Source organism: Aquarana catesbeiana, linkage group LG03 (assembly GCF_042186555.1).
Source record: "Aquarana catesbeiana isolate 2022-GZ linkage group LG03, ASM4218655v1, whole genome shotgun sequence".
In the NCBI taxonomy this organism is placed as follows: Eukaryota; Metazoa; Chordata; class Amphibia; order Anura; family Ranidae; genus Aquarana; species Aquarana catesbeiana.
In genome coordinates this window covers 128535131-128548019 of record NC_133326.1, presented here as the reverse complement: position 1 = coordinate 128548019, position 12889 = coordinate 128535131, and the positions used below count along the sequence as shown (strand labels likewise).

At 44.2% G+C, this 12889-nt stretch overlaps 1 non-coding gene across 1 annotated transcript; it reads left to right on the top strand.

The window, feature by feature from the left end:
* The first annotated feature begins 1428 nt into the window (after positions 1–1428).
* LOC141135286 (U4 spliceosomal RNA) lies at positions 1429–1568 on the top strand. The gene has a single exon (XR_012243565.1). It is a non-coding gene; the product is annotated as a U4 spliceosomal RNA (small nuclear RNA).
* The last annotated feature ends 11321 nt before the right edge of the window (positions 1569–12889 follow it).

The following is a 12889-nucleotide window of genomic DNA, read 5'->3' as shown; positions in this document are numbered from 1 at the left end:
TCCGCTCTCTGTAACATATGTGAAGCCTCTCATGGGGCCCCCTACTGATCCTGGGCCCTCAGACCACGGCCGAACTGCCCGACTGGTCAGTCCACCCCTGGTCCATGCCCAAGAGGGTTAAGGCAGTGCTGAAAAATAATGGTGGCCATACAAATTATTGACACTTTGGACCCAATCTTGGACATTTTCACTTAAGGGTGTACTCACTTTTGTTGCCAGCAGTTTAGACAATAATAGCGGTGTGTTACTACTTTACATTGTAGCAAAGTGTCATTTCTTCAGTGTTGTCACATGAAAGGATATAATAAAATATTTACAAAAATTTGAGGGGGGTACTCAATTTGTGAGATACTGTATAACTAGCCTTCAAAGCAAGGTACACATAGAAGGGCTTTGCACAAGTTTAACAAAACAAGAATTTTCGCAGCACACTTACCAGCTAGCCAGCATATTTTTTTTTTTAAAAATCAACTATTTTGGACCGCTGCCAGAATACACAGATCAGTGGCTTCAGCAGCCGAGCTGCTAATTGCCAAAACTTTTCCAACTTGTTCATTCAACAGAAATCACTTAAAGAGGGAGTCCCGCGAAAAAAAAAAAAATTAAAAGTCAGCAGCTACAAATACTGCAGCTGCTGACTTTTAAATTATGGACACTTACCTGTCACAGGGTCCAGCGATGTCGGCACCCGAGGCCGAACTGTCCCTCAGTCCTCGGATGCTGCCGCCGCCATCTTCGGTATGGGAATCAGGAAATGAAGCCTTGCGGCTTCACTTCCCGGTTCCCTACTGCGCATGCGCGAGTTGCGCAGCGCAATCTGAATGGTCTGTGCTGTCTCTGAGACCTGTGTGTGTCCCAGCAGACAGTGCGGCGGGACAGGAAGAGGCATAGACTCCCGTGGGATACCTGTTTTAGACAGGTATCTGCACCCCCCTCCCCCCTGAAAGGTGCCAAATGTGAGGGGGGGAGGGTTCCAAAAAGCAGAGGTTCAATTTTTGTGTGAACCTCCGCTTTAAATGCTCAACTTCTATTGAACAGGGATGGTTATAGACTGTTTGAAATGTGCCCAGTCCTTGCTGGACTAGCTGAATTCTAATCAGTATATGGCTAGCTAAACTCCAAACTTTGAGAGTCTCAGAGCTATACAGTATATGCTCCAACATGGGGATTCTCAAAGAATAGAGTTAGGACCGCACTTTACAGAAAGGCATTGATGAGGTGCGACCTCCACATGACAGCATATTTCTTTTTGTTTGCAGGCAAGCTGGTAAGTGTGCTGGGAAATCTCTTGTTTTGAGCTGTGCAAAGCCCTCCCATGTGCACCTTGCTTTAAAGGCTAGTTATAAATTGGGGTGGTGGCCATTTTCATTTAGTATGTAGCAATTTTACCGCAGACTGGCTTTTTTTCATGTACCTGATTGAGGCCTAGTCAATGAGAGGGCTGGAGTTGGAGCCAATGAGGCCCATCCGAGGTGTGATTATTGCTAGTTGAAAACTATTCCCAATACCCCACCATGATGACTTGAAATACAGTCAGCACTGGCAATTTTTGAGAGTCTCTGAGGAGACTGAGCAATGCGTTTTTAAACAGCAGATAAGTGATGGCTTCTTACATGCAGACTGAGATGCGTTAGAGTTGAGAAAGTGTGTCACAGGCCTGGGGACACCATAGAGAGCTTTTGTGTCATCACGCAGCCTGGGTAGAACAATCTGTAATTAGCACGTGCTGCTCGTTTTCCACTTGCCTGTAATCCAGAGTGGACTCTACCTCATTTTTTTTACCTGCGTTAAGGTGTAGCAATACAGGTAGTGGCATGGGTGCCTACGGTAGGTCCTGATCCTTTCGCTGGATAGAAGACAGTCTAAATACTGCTTGGATGCTGTAGACGCTCAGACTGTGAATGTGTCTAGAATGCAGGCACGCAGAAGGAGCACAGGAACTCGCAGATGCAGCAATCAAAGCTGTAGTCAAGATGAGCCAGTGTCAGCAACAACCAAGCAGCAGAGGTATCAATTCAGAAGGTAGGAGCAGGGTCTGAAGCCAGGCTGGGGTCAATATCAAACAGGCAAAAGAAGAACAAAATCCACAGGCATAGAGTGTAGTCAGGACATAAACCAAGGTCAGCAACAGGAGATAAGGATAAACCAAAGTCAGGCGGCAAGCCAAGTCAAACACGGAATAACAGGATGTAGGTCTGATCACCAGTCACACAAACCAAGGAACACTCAGTCATTTTTCTTAGTTCTGCTGTGTTTTAGGCCATGGTGGATGTGCACACAAATTCATGCACAGATGCAAGCACAGCCTTTATCTTTTGCACTGATCAACAAGCTGCACTATGCACACCCGCAGATCTTTGGGAACAGCCATGTACTGGATCTTCATGACAGTCATGTTCAGTTATTGAAGTACAAAGACTGTTCACACTCGATCACTTATATGAATTGGTGATGTGGGATGCACAGGGAGTGATAGCCAAGTATTAGAATGGAACTCTCAGGTTATGTAGAGACTTTCAAAAGTAATTAACATCTTCATGTTAATGTCATATTTAATAAGACTGACTAGCTGCTGCCTCTGCTGGAGTTATCAAATATATTCCACATCTGGAATATTACAGTTTTTTTTATTCAGATTAGCAAAACAACCATTTCCACTAGGCGATATCAAATTAAACACTTTGGTGAAGTGGTGAAGGAAGAGACATTTTTAACTCCTGGAGAAAGTCAAGAGGTATGCTGTAGAATAAACTGCAGATAAAGGGGAAATGTGGTTGTTGGTATATTTTACACAATCTCAGATCCAAAATAAATGTTTCCTAAGAGGACTGAAATAGCTAGAAAACTCTAATGCCGCATACACACGAGCGGACTTTTCAACCGGACCTAGTCCGGCGGACAATTTGACTGTGTGTGGGCTTCATCGGACCTGCAGCTGACTTTTTTCGGTCGAAAATCTGACGGACTTTAGATTTGGAACATGTTTCAAATCTTTACGTCGGAACCAGTTCCTATCGAAAAGTCCGCTCATCTGTATGCTAGTCCGACGGACGAAAACCGACGTTAGGGTAGCTATTGGCTACTGGCTATCTACTTCCTTATTTTAGTCCGGTCGTACGTCATCACGTACGAATCCGTCGGACTTTGGTGTGAACGTGTGTAGGATAGTCCGTTTGTTCGGAAAGTCCGTCGGAAGTCCGCCGAAAGTCTGTTGGATAGACCGTCAGACCAGTCCGGTCGAAAAGTCAACTCGTGTGTACGCGGCATAAGGCCCTTTTCACCGGGGCTTTCTGATCAGGTCTGCCTGTCGGTTTTTCAGGCGGACCTGATCAAAGCCTTCATTCGCTCCTATGGAGCACCCACTGCTGTCCGATCCTGTCCATCTGGTGGATTAGATGAAAACGGACAGGCGGTTTCTTTTCATCCGATCTCCCCATAGAGTAGAGCAGGGCTCTGACAGGTCCATCTCAGCACAGTGAGCAAAGACGGAACTGTCATCAGCCTGCTAAGCAGGGATCAGTTGATCGATCCTCCGCTGAGCAAAGCGGAGTCTGCCGGGTGGACCGCCCGTGTGAAAGGACCCTAAAGAAGAGATATGTATTATGGAATCAATAGATATTATGTAACTAATAGGCATGTAATGCCCACACTGGATTGTCAAGTAGGTACAAAGACAGTAGTTGACATATCTGGGCAGACTGATGTTTTTTTAATATTAGGAAATAATACAACTCTTTAGTTTTATGCATAAATATCAAAATTCTGAAAGCTCTGTAATTTAAAAATGAAGAATAATATGATCATGCATTGTAAAATTCTGAAAAGATTAGATATGATGGGAACAGAATGGACTCAAAAATAACAACTGTTTGGATATAGAAGACATCCTAATATAATGAATATACCCCATCTAAAATTTAGTAGAAGTTTCAGGAATCTAAAAGAACGCTGAGATTACAAACAATGCTGGATAATTTTATCGTTTTATAATTTTAAAGAAAATTTTCTTTAATCAAACATATGGTTTTGTTCCAATAAAGAAATAGTTCAGTGGAGTTTTTTATTAGTATATTTATTTGTATTAGTCTCTTCATAAAATGTATGTAAACCCAATCATTACATTTCATATAAGATTACATATGTTAATGTAATAAAAAGCACATTTTGAATATTTTTGTAAATCTACATCTTTCTGTTTTAATAGTTTTAATTGGTTTTAACAAGTAGTTAACATGCAAAAATTCCACCCACGCAGGGGCTAGCATTGGCAGTTGTAACAGAAGTTAGCACACAAGAAAGGCAAAATTAAGGCAAAAAACAAAAAGGAACAGAGCTAACACACCAGCAGTAAATAGGCTTGTTCATGAAGCCAAAAGGACCAAGGGGTCCTGGAGAAGTTCCCCATAACCAGGTCCAGATTAAGAGCATCATGGGCCTGGTGCTAAGGATTTTGGTGGGCCTTTTTATGAAAATAAATAAAATGAAAACGCACATTTTTTTTTTTTTGTTAAATTAAATTAAAGAGAGAGAGGGGTGTGAGAGAGTGGTTGAGAAATAGAGAGGGGGGGTGATAGCGAGATAGGGGGCTGAAAGAGAGGGGATGAGAGGGAGGAGAAAAGAGAGAGAAAGGGGGTGAATGAGAGAGAGAGGGGGGGTGAGAGGGAGGAGACAAGAGAGAGAGAGAGAGAGGGGGGTGATAGCGAGATAGGGGGTTGAAAGAGAGGGGATGAGAGGGAGGAGGAAAGAGAGAGAAAGGGGGTAAATGAGAGAGAGAGGGGGTGAGAGAGAGGAGATGAGAGAGAGAGAGGGGTGAGAAAAAGGGGAATAGAGAGAGGGTGAAAGAGAGAGAGGGTGGTAGGAAAGAGGGGGTTGAAGGGGGCGGGAGAGAGAGAATGGGGGATGAAAGGGGTGAGAGAGAGAACAGGGTGAAAGAGAGGGGATGAGAGAGAGAGGGGGTGAGGGGCTGAAAGTGAGTCTGTGGGGGGGCACAGCATAGTACATTACACAGGGGTGGGGAGGATAGCACAGTACATTACATGGTTGGCACAACACATTACATGGTGGATACATGGATACGGCACATTTAATGATGGGCAAAGCACAGCACATTACATGGCGGGCACAGCACATTACACGGTTGGCACTGCCCAATACAGCACATTACAAGGTAGGCCCGGTACATTATATGGTGGACACAGCACATGACATGGTTGGTACTGCACAACACAGCACATTGCATGGTAGGCACAACACAGCACATGCACACAGTGGGCACAGGACCTTATATGGTGCGCACAGCACATGACATGGCGGGCACAGCTGAGCACATTTCATGGTGGGCACTGCACATTACAAGTGGGCACTGCACAGCACATTATATGGTGGGCACCTCATATTATATGATGGGTACTGCACAGGGCACTGCACAGCACACAACATGGTGGGCACTGCAAAACACAGCACAGCACATTAGACATGTGCGATTCGTTTCGTACGAATCGAAAATTCGTACATTTGGAAGCATCCAAAATACGAATTGCTATGCTTCCGAATTTTATACGAAATACGAAATTTCGTTGACGAATTTCGTCTCCAAATTCCGTTACAACGGAAACGTGACTGGTGTTTTGTTGACCAATCAGAGGTTTTCTTCTGCTGCTGAGTGAGAGTTGGGAAAATGACCTTTTTTAATATGGGAGTGGGAGACTGGTACTGGTAGTCGATGGGAGATTCAGAATTGGACAAAATAAGAATGTTCGTTAATATCGTTTTATTATTGTCATAATAATTACGATTATTCGTTATGTTATGATGAAGTTAAAAACCCAGGAAGTCAGCACAGCACAGGGATGGGGGGAGCCCCTCATAATGAGCACAGCAGGGGTACAGCCCCAGGAGGAAGTCAGCACAGCACAGGGATGGAGGGAGCCCCTCATAATAAGCACAGCACAGGGATAGTGGAAGCCCCTCATAATGAGCACAGCAGGGGTACAGCCCCAGGAGGAAGTCAGCACAGCACAGGGATGGTGGGAGCCCCTCATAATGAGCACAGCAGGGGTACAGCCCCAGGAGGAAGTCAGCACAGCACAGGGATGCTGGGAGCCCCTCATAATGAGCATAATGAGTCAGACGACTGCCACGATTGAGAAAGGTATTTTTTGCTTTTTAAATTCATATAACGAACGTTCATAATTGTTACGAAAAGTTAACGAACCTAACGAAAATTCGTATTTCATACGAATCCAAAATGAAATTCGGACACGAATTACGAAAAATACGAATTAACGGCTAATACAAAACCGAACAGAACGAAACTAAACAAATTTATTGACAGCGCACATGTCTACAGCACATTACATTGTGAGCACAGCACATTAAATGGTGGACACCGCACATGACATGGTGAGCCCTGCACACCACATTCCATTAGGCACATTGGTGGGCACTGCACGACACAGCACAGCACATTACATTGTGAGTACAGCACATTAAATGGTGGATACCGCACATGATATGGTGAACCCTGCATAGCACATTCCTTTGTGGGTACTGCACGGCACATGCCATGGTGGACAATGTACAGCACATTACATGGTGGGTACAGCACATTACGTGGTAGGCACTGCATGGTGCAGCACATGACATGGTGGGCACAACACAGCACATGACATGGTGGGCACTGCACAGCACTTTACATGGTGGGCACTGCACATGACATGGTGGGCACTGCATGGCACAGCATATTACATGGTGGGTACAGCGCATTACATGGTGGCCACTGCATGGCACAGCACATGACGTGGTGGGCACAGTGCATGACATGGTGGGCACTGAATGGCACAGCACATTACATGGTGGGCACAACATATTCCATGGTGGGAACTGCATGGCATAGCACATTTTAGGGCTGAAACAACTAATCGATTAATCGACAACTAAGCGATTATGAAATTAATCGATTACTATTTTCATAATCGATTAATCGGCCAGTAACATAATGGGGTTAAAAATAATAAAATTAGCCCTTTATAGTACAAAAAGAGCAAATAATTGCTACTGTAAATATTACTTTCACAGTTCTACAGTAAAAAAATGAACCCCTTACAGTAGCGATTATTTGCTTTTTTTTGTACTATAAAGGGCTCATTTTAGGTTTTTTTTAACCCCATTATGTTACTAAACATCTTAGACCTGGTTCACATCTTTGTGTTTTTTGGTGCTTTTTGCAGAAACACACTACAGTTCATTTAACATGGTTTTCTATAGGACACGTTCAACATCTATGCTTTTTTTTTCAGCCGCTGCGTATTTAGAAAGGGTCAAGGACTTTTTTTTTTTTTAACGCAAAACGGTGCTTTTTTGGTTGAATATACTTCAATGGAGGAGCTGCAGAAAAGCATGTAATGCGTTTTTGCAGCAATTTGTATTTTTTAATCTGCCCAACAACAAATTGGCCAAAAAGCTGTATTTCTCTTCTAATAGTGTATACAGTATATCTCCTCTAATAGTGTATATACAGTATATCTCTTCTGTCTGTTATTCTCAGTGGATTCAATATTTTGCTCCCTAACCATATAGTTGGTTGTTTATATTTACCACTGCATAGAGATATTTAAGAATAAATTGCTTTTTTTTAAAACTTTACATATTAACTAAATTATACACCACACTTTTCTTTTTTAAGGTTATTAACCGATTAATCGATAAATCGAAACAATAATCGACCAACTAATCGATTATGAAAATAATCGTTAGTTGCAGCCCTAGCACATTTCATGCTGGGCAATGCAACTGCACATTACATTTTAGGAACTGCACATGACATGGTGGACACTGCTGAACAGCACAGTACATTACACAGTGGGCACAACGAACTACATGCTGGGCACAACACATGGCAGGGTGGGCACAGCACATGACATGGTGGGAACTGCACATGACATGGTGGGCACTGCATGGCACAGCACATTACTCACTGCATCCACTAGATGGCAGCAAACTGATGCACTTATAAGGCTGTATACAGCCTATGTCCCCTAAGCTTGAAGAAGGAGCGTGCCTGTTTGTCTATACAGAGCACATGCTCCGAAACATCGCCGCTACTGCCCGTGACATCACCGCGCCCAACGCCTACGTTCCACCGCTGACCAGAGCCAAGCCTCGGTCCCAGCTTCCACAGATCGTTCAGGAAATCCTGCTGCACAGGATTCCTCACACATGTATTTGCTGAAAACAAGCTAAAAAGCGCTGGACAGACACCACACTAAGAGGACATTGTGCTGGAAATCTCTTTTATTACATGTAAGTGGATTTATGCACCTGTACATATTTTAAATGTAACTGGCTCTAATCTGGAGGCGCCTCTTCTGTTATTTTTACATTACATGGTGAGAACTGCACATTACATGGTGGGATCACTGCATGGCACAGCACATGATAAGGTGGACACTGCAAATTACATAGCGGGCATTGCAAAGCACAGCACATGACATGGCGGGCACTGCATGGCACATCACATGACATGAAGGGCACTGCACATTACATGGTGGGCACAGCACATGACATGGTGGACACTGCAAGGCGCAGCACGACATGGTGGGCACTGCACATTACATGGTGGGCACTGAATGGCACAGCACATGACATGGTGGGCATTGCACATGACATGGTGGGCACTGGATGGCACATCACCTGACATGGTGGGCAATGCACATTACATGGCGGGCACTGCATGGCACAGTACATGACATGGCGGACACTGCATGGCACATCACATGACATGAAGGGCACTGCACATTACATGGTGGGCACAGCACATGACATGGTGGACACTGCAAGGCGCAGCACGACATGGTTGGCACTGCACATTACATGGTGGGCACTGAATGGCACAGCACATGACATGGTGGGCATTGCACATGACATGGTGGGCACTGGATGGCACATCACATGACATGGTGGGCAATGCACATTACATGGTGGGCACAGCACATGACATGGTGGACACTGCAAGGCACAGCACGACATGGTGGGCACTGCACATTACATGGTGGGCACTGCAAGGCACAACACGATGTAGTGGGCACTGCACATCACATGAACAGCAATGCAATGCACAGCACATGGCATGGTGGGCACAGTACATGACATGGGGGGCACTGCAATGCACAGCACATGACATAGTGGGCACAGCACATTACATAGGGGCACTGCATTGCACATGACATGACATGGTGGGCACTGCACATTACATAGTGGGCACTACAAGGCACAGCACATGACATGGTGGGCACAGCACATTGTATGGTGGGCACTGCAATGCACAGCACATGACATGGTGGGCAGTGGGCACTGGGCACAAGGCACATGGGGGGAAGCAGCAGTCTGTCCCCTAGCACAATGATTACACAACACCTCCCTAACAAATTTACTAACCTTATCTCAACAGCATGGGAGATGTCCTTCTTCCCGGGCTCCTGCTGGTTAGGACAACATCAGCTCCCCTCCCCCAGACAGCTCCCAGACACCGAGGATCTGTGTGAGTGTAACAGATCCTGTGATAGGAGTCAGGCACCGGCAGAGACAGGACTGGGCTGCAGTGACTAACACTTGTCTCCTCCATGTGTGCAATGCACAGAGGGCTCCTCTTCCTTCAGGAAGGCACACAGATATTGATAAGCCACTGGCATGGGCCTATATTGAGGGAGGGGCCTGGAGCTGCAGCTCCACTAGCCCCTATGTTAATCCGGCCCTGCCCATAACAATGGGGCATCCCCTGGGCTCGTCAATATCCATGCGGTGGTGCAATATACACCCTATACAGATCTAAAATATAAAAAAATAGCGGAAACCAGATGGAAGTTAGGTGCAAAGGTGAAGCTAAAGCAAAGGAACTTGCGCATCTACCAAGTAGGGAGCCAGAGAAAGGATAGGGAAGTCCAGGGGAGAAGGGAGGGCTAGAAGGTTAGAGTCCGAAAGAAGGGGAGAAGGTAAGGGCTCAGGGCAAGCGGCCCAAACTGCCTGGGGGGAGAGCAGGAAAGGCATATAACAGCCATGGTTCCCAGATTTTGAGGAACTTAGCATGAGAGTCGTTGCAGATGTTTGAAATCTGTTCATTAAGCATCAACGTGGTCATGCGATCTCTCACCCCCTGGAAGAGGACAGATGTTTTTTTCCAGGCTTGGGCAATTGTTCTTCTGGCTGACAGAAATAGATAGGAAGCGAGCTTCCGCTGATAAGAGTACATCTGAATCTTTCATTAAAAGAGAAGTTTGGGGTTTATTTTTTTTTGAGAAAGCATACTTACCGATGCTGCATCTGTCCTCTGCCATCTCTAAGGCTGAGAAGTGAGCAATCAAACACTGCTGAGAGATCAAAAGACTCACTGGAGGTCTGGGCTGTGGAGGGGGCGGGAGCAGCTGGCTCAGGCTCTCAGCGGATCACTGAGATGCTGAGCCAGGTGCCTGTCCAGGCTCCTGGGTGTATCCCAACCATATGGTTCAGATTTTTCCCCCCAACTGGACCGTCTCTGTGACGTCAGCCAAAAGCAGGCTTCAGCCCGCTGTCTGCTGAGAACAGGTCACAGGAGTGCAGAATTTACTTCACTCCTGTGATCCCCAGGAGAAGTACAGCCAAATGAGCTTTAAATAGTTCTTCTTTAAATAGTTCTTCTTCTTCTTCTCCTTTAAATCGTACTTGATGATCTTGTCATGAATATGCTTGTCCAGACACTTCCGGTTATGGAGTAATAACGTTCTGTCTTTGTCTTCCAATTGTGCTCCAGTGTCCTCATTCTGTCACACAGTCCACTGATAGCAAGTGGTCACAAAGAGGCTGTACTGAGATGCAACAAAAAGATGAAAAAACCTAGTTAACAATGATATACAAGATACAGACCCCTATATGCACAAATGGGAGCATGAGTGTAATATCTCAAAAAACTGGGACGACTGTATAAATAACATGCATAAATGCACAAGATCACTTACAATTAGAGAGACTGCAATTAAACTATTCACAAGATGGTATTACACTCCAGTAAAAATTCATGCCATTTTCCCCACAACATCCCTGTCTTGCTTTAGAAGTTGTATATCCACAGAATCATGTTCTCATATTTTCTGGGACTGTGAGAAGATCTCAAATATACAGTATGGAAGCAACTAGAAAAATTTGCATCTAAAATCTCAGATAATATCATAAAACTTACTGCACACAACTGCCTATTCTCCTCGATCCCTGAGCTACCTATCGATCAAATGAGACTGATGCACACAATTTGTGTAGCAATACATGGGATGATAGCATACCATTGGAAATCCCCATTGGTTCCCCTAGAACAGCTGAAAACTAGAATTAACAATTACTAATCACTTATATGACAAAAAATGGAATCCATGGTTTAATCACTCCAATCACTTCTTCAAATCTGAACTTTAATACTTTTTATTTAAGATAGTTAAGTAAGTATTCAACGATATTATCGCTTACATGCTGGTCAACCTTCACAAAGAATTTTTATCAATTAATGTCTACTATGTGATAATCTTCCCTATTTGTAAACCTTATGTAATATATTTTTCATGGCATGTGTTAACAACTTTTTGTACCACTTTTTTGTACCCAATAAAAAAGTTTGTAAACAAAAAAGATGGAAAATGCAACACAAGCATTACGTTATTTTAACCATGAGGCTGGAGGTCGGGGAAAATGTAGACAGTAGGGCATAAAGGCCACATAATTGGTGAAGGGTATAAACCGCCTTGATACACTGAGAGGAACAAATTACAATGGCTGAAGATTCAATGGATAATACATTAAATACAGGAGATAGAGGATGTCCATGGCATGTTCCCATCTTAGTAGAGAAAGCTTTATGCCGCGTACACACGACCGGACTTTACAGCAGACTTTGTCTGGCGGACTTTGACGGACTTTACGACGGACTTTCTGAATGAACAGACTTGCCTACACACGATCAACCAAAGTCTGACGGATTCGTATGTGATGACGTACGACCGGACTAAAACAAGGAAGTTCATATCCAGTAGCCAATAGCTGCCCTAGCGTTGTTTTTTGTCCGTCGGACTAGCATACAGACGAGCGGACTTTTCAACCGGACTCGAGTCCGTCGGACAGATTTGAAACATGTATCAAATCTAAGTCCGTCAAACTTTTGAGAAAACAAAGTCCGCTGGAGCCCACACACGATCGAATTGTCTGACGAAATCCGGTACGCCGGACCAAGTATGCCGTAAAGTCCGATCGTGTGTACGCGGCATTAGCATGAAAACCCATATATCAAACCTTATATAGAATGTAATCATATTTAATACCTACATTGGAAAGAGAAGTCACACCACAAATGTCAGCATAAATTTTTGCTTTATTGTATGTGAAAGGGTAGACATACAACATGGTGATCCCTTTAAGGGGGACCAACAGGACCCCAATCTGTTTTTTGCACAGGGTGCTTTGGAATTGCACATGTCAACTGTATGCCAGCATTTTACTACAATGTTAGTTTTACGCTGTGATTACGGCTAAATTACCATTTGCTGTGTAGAGAATTTATAGGGTATAGTAAACAACAAACACACTCTTATGCAAACTGTAATTTGTCATATTACAGTATAGACAGTTTAATTAAATGCAGAATGTCCAAGTAAAACCTCATCAACACTCTTTCATTTCTCAGAGTTGGTCACCCATGTCAATTGATTTCCCTACATTGACACATCCTCTCCCCTCAACACCAACAGCTGCATGTGGTTTCAGGTAAAAGCAGTAGTTTACAATCAGGATCAGGATGTAGAAATTACCAGCATTCATTTAGCATGAGGCAGCAGAGCCTACCTTCAAGTAAAGTAGAAAATTTAGGAATACATGA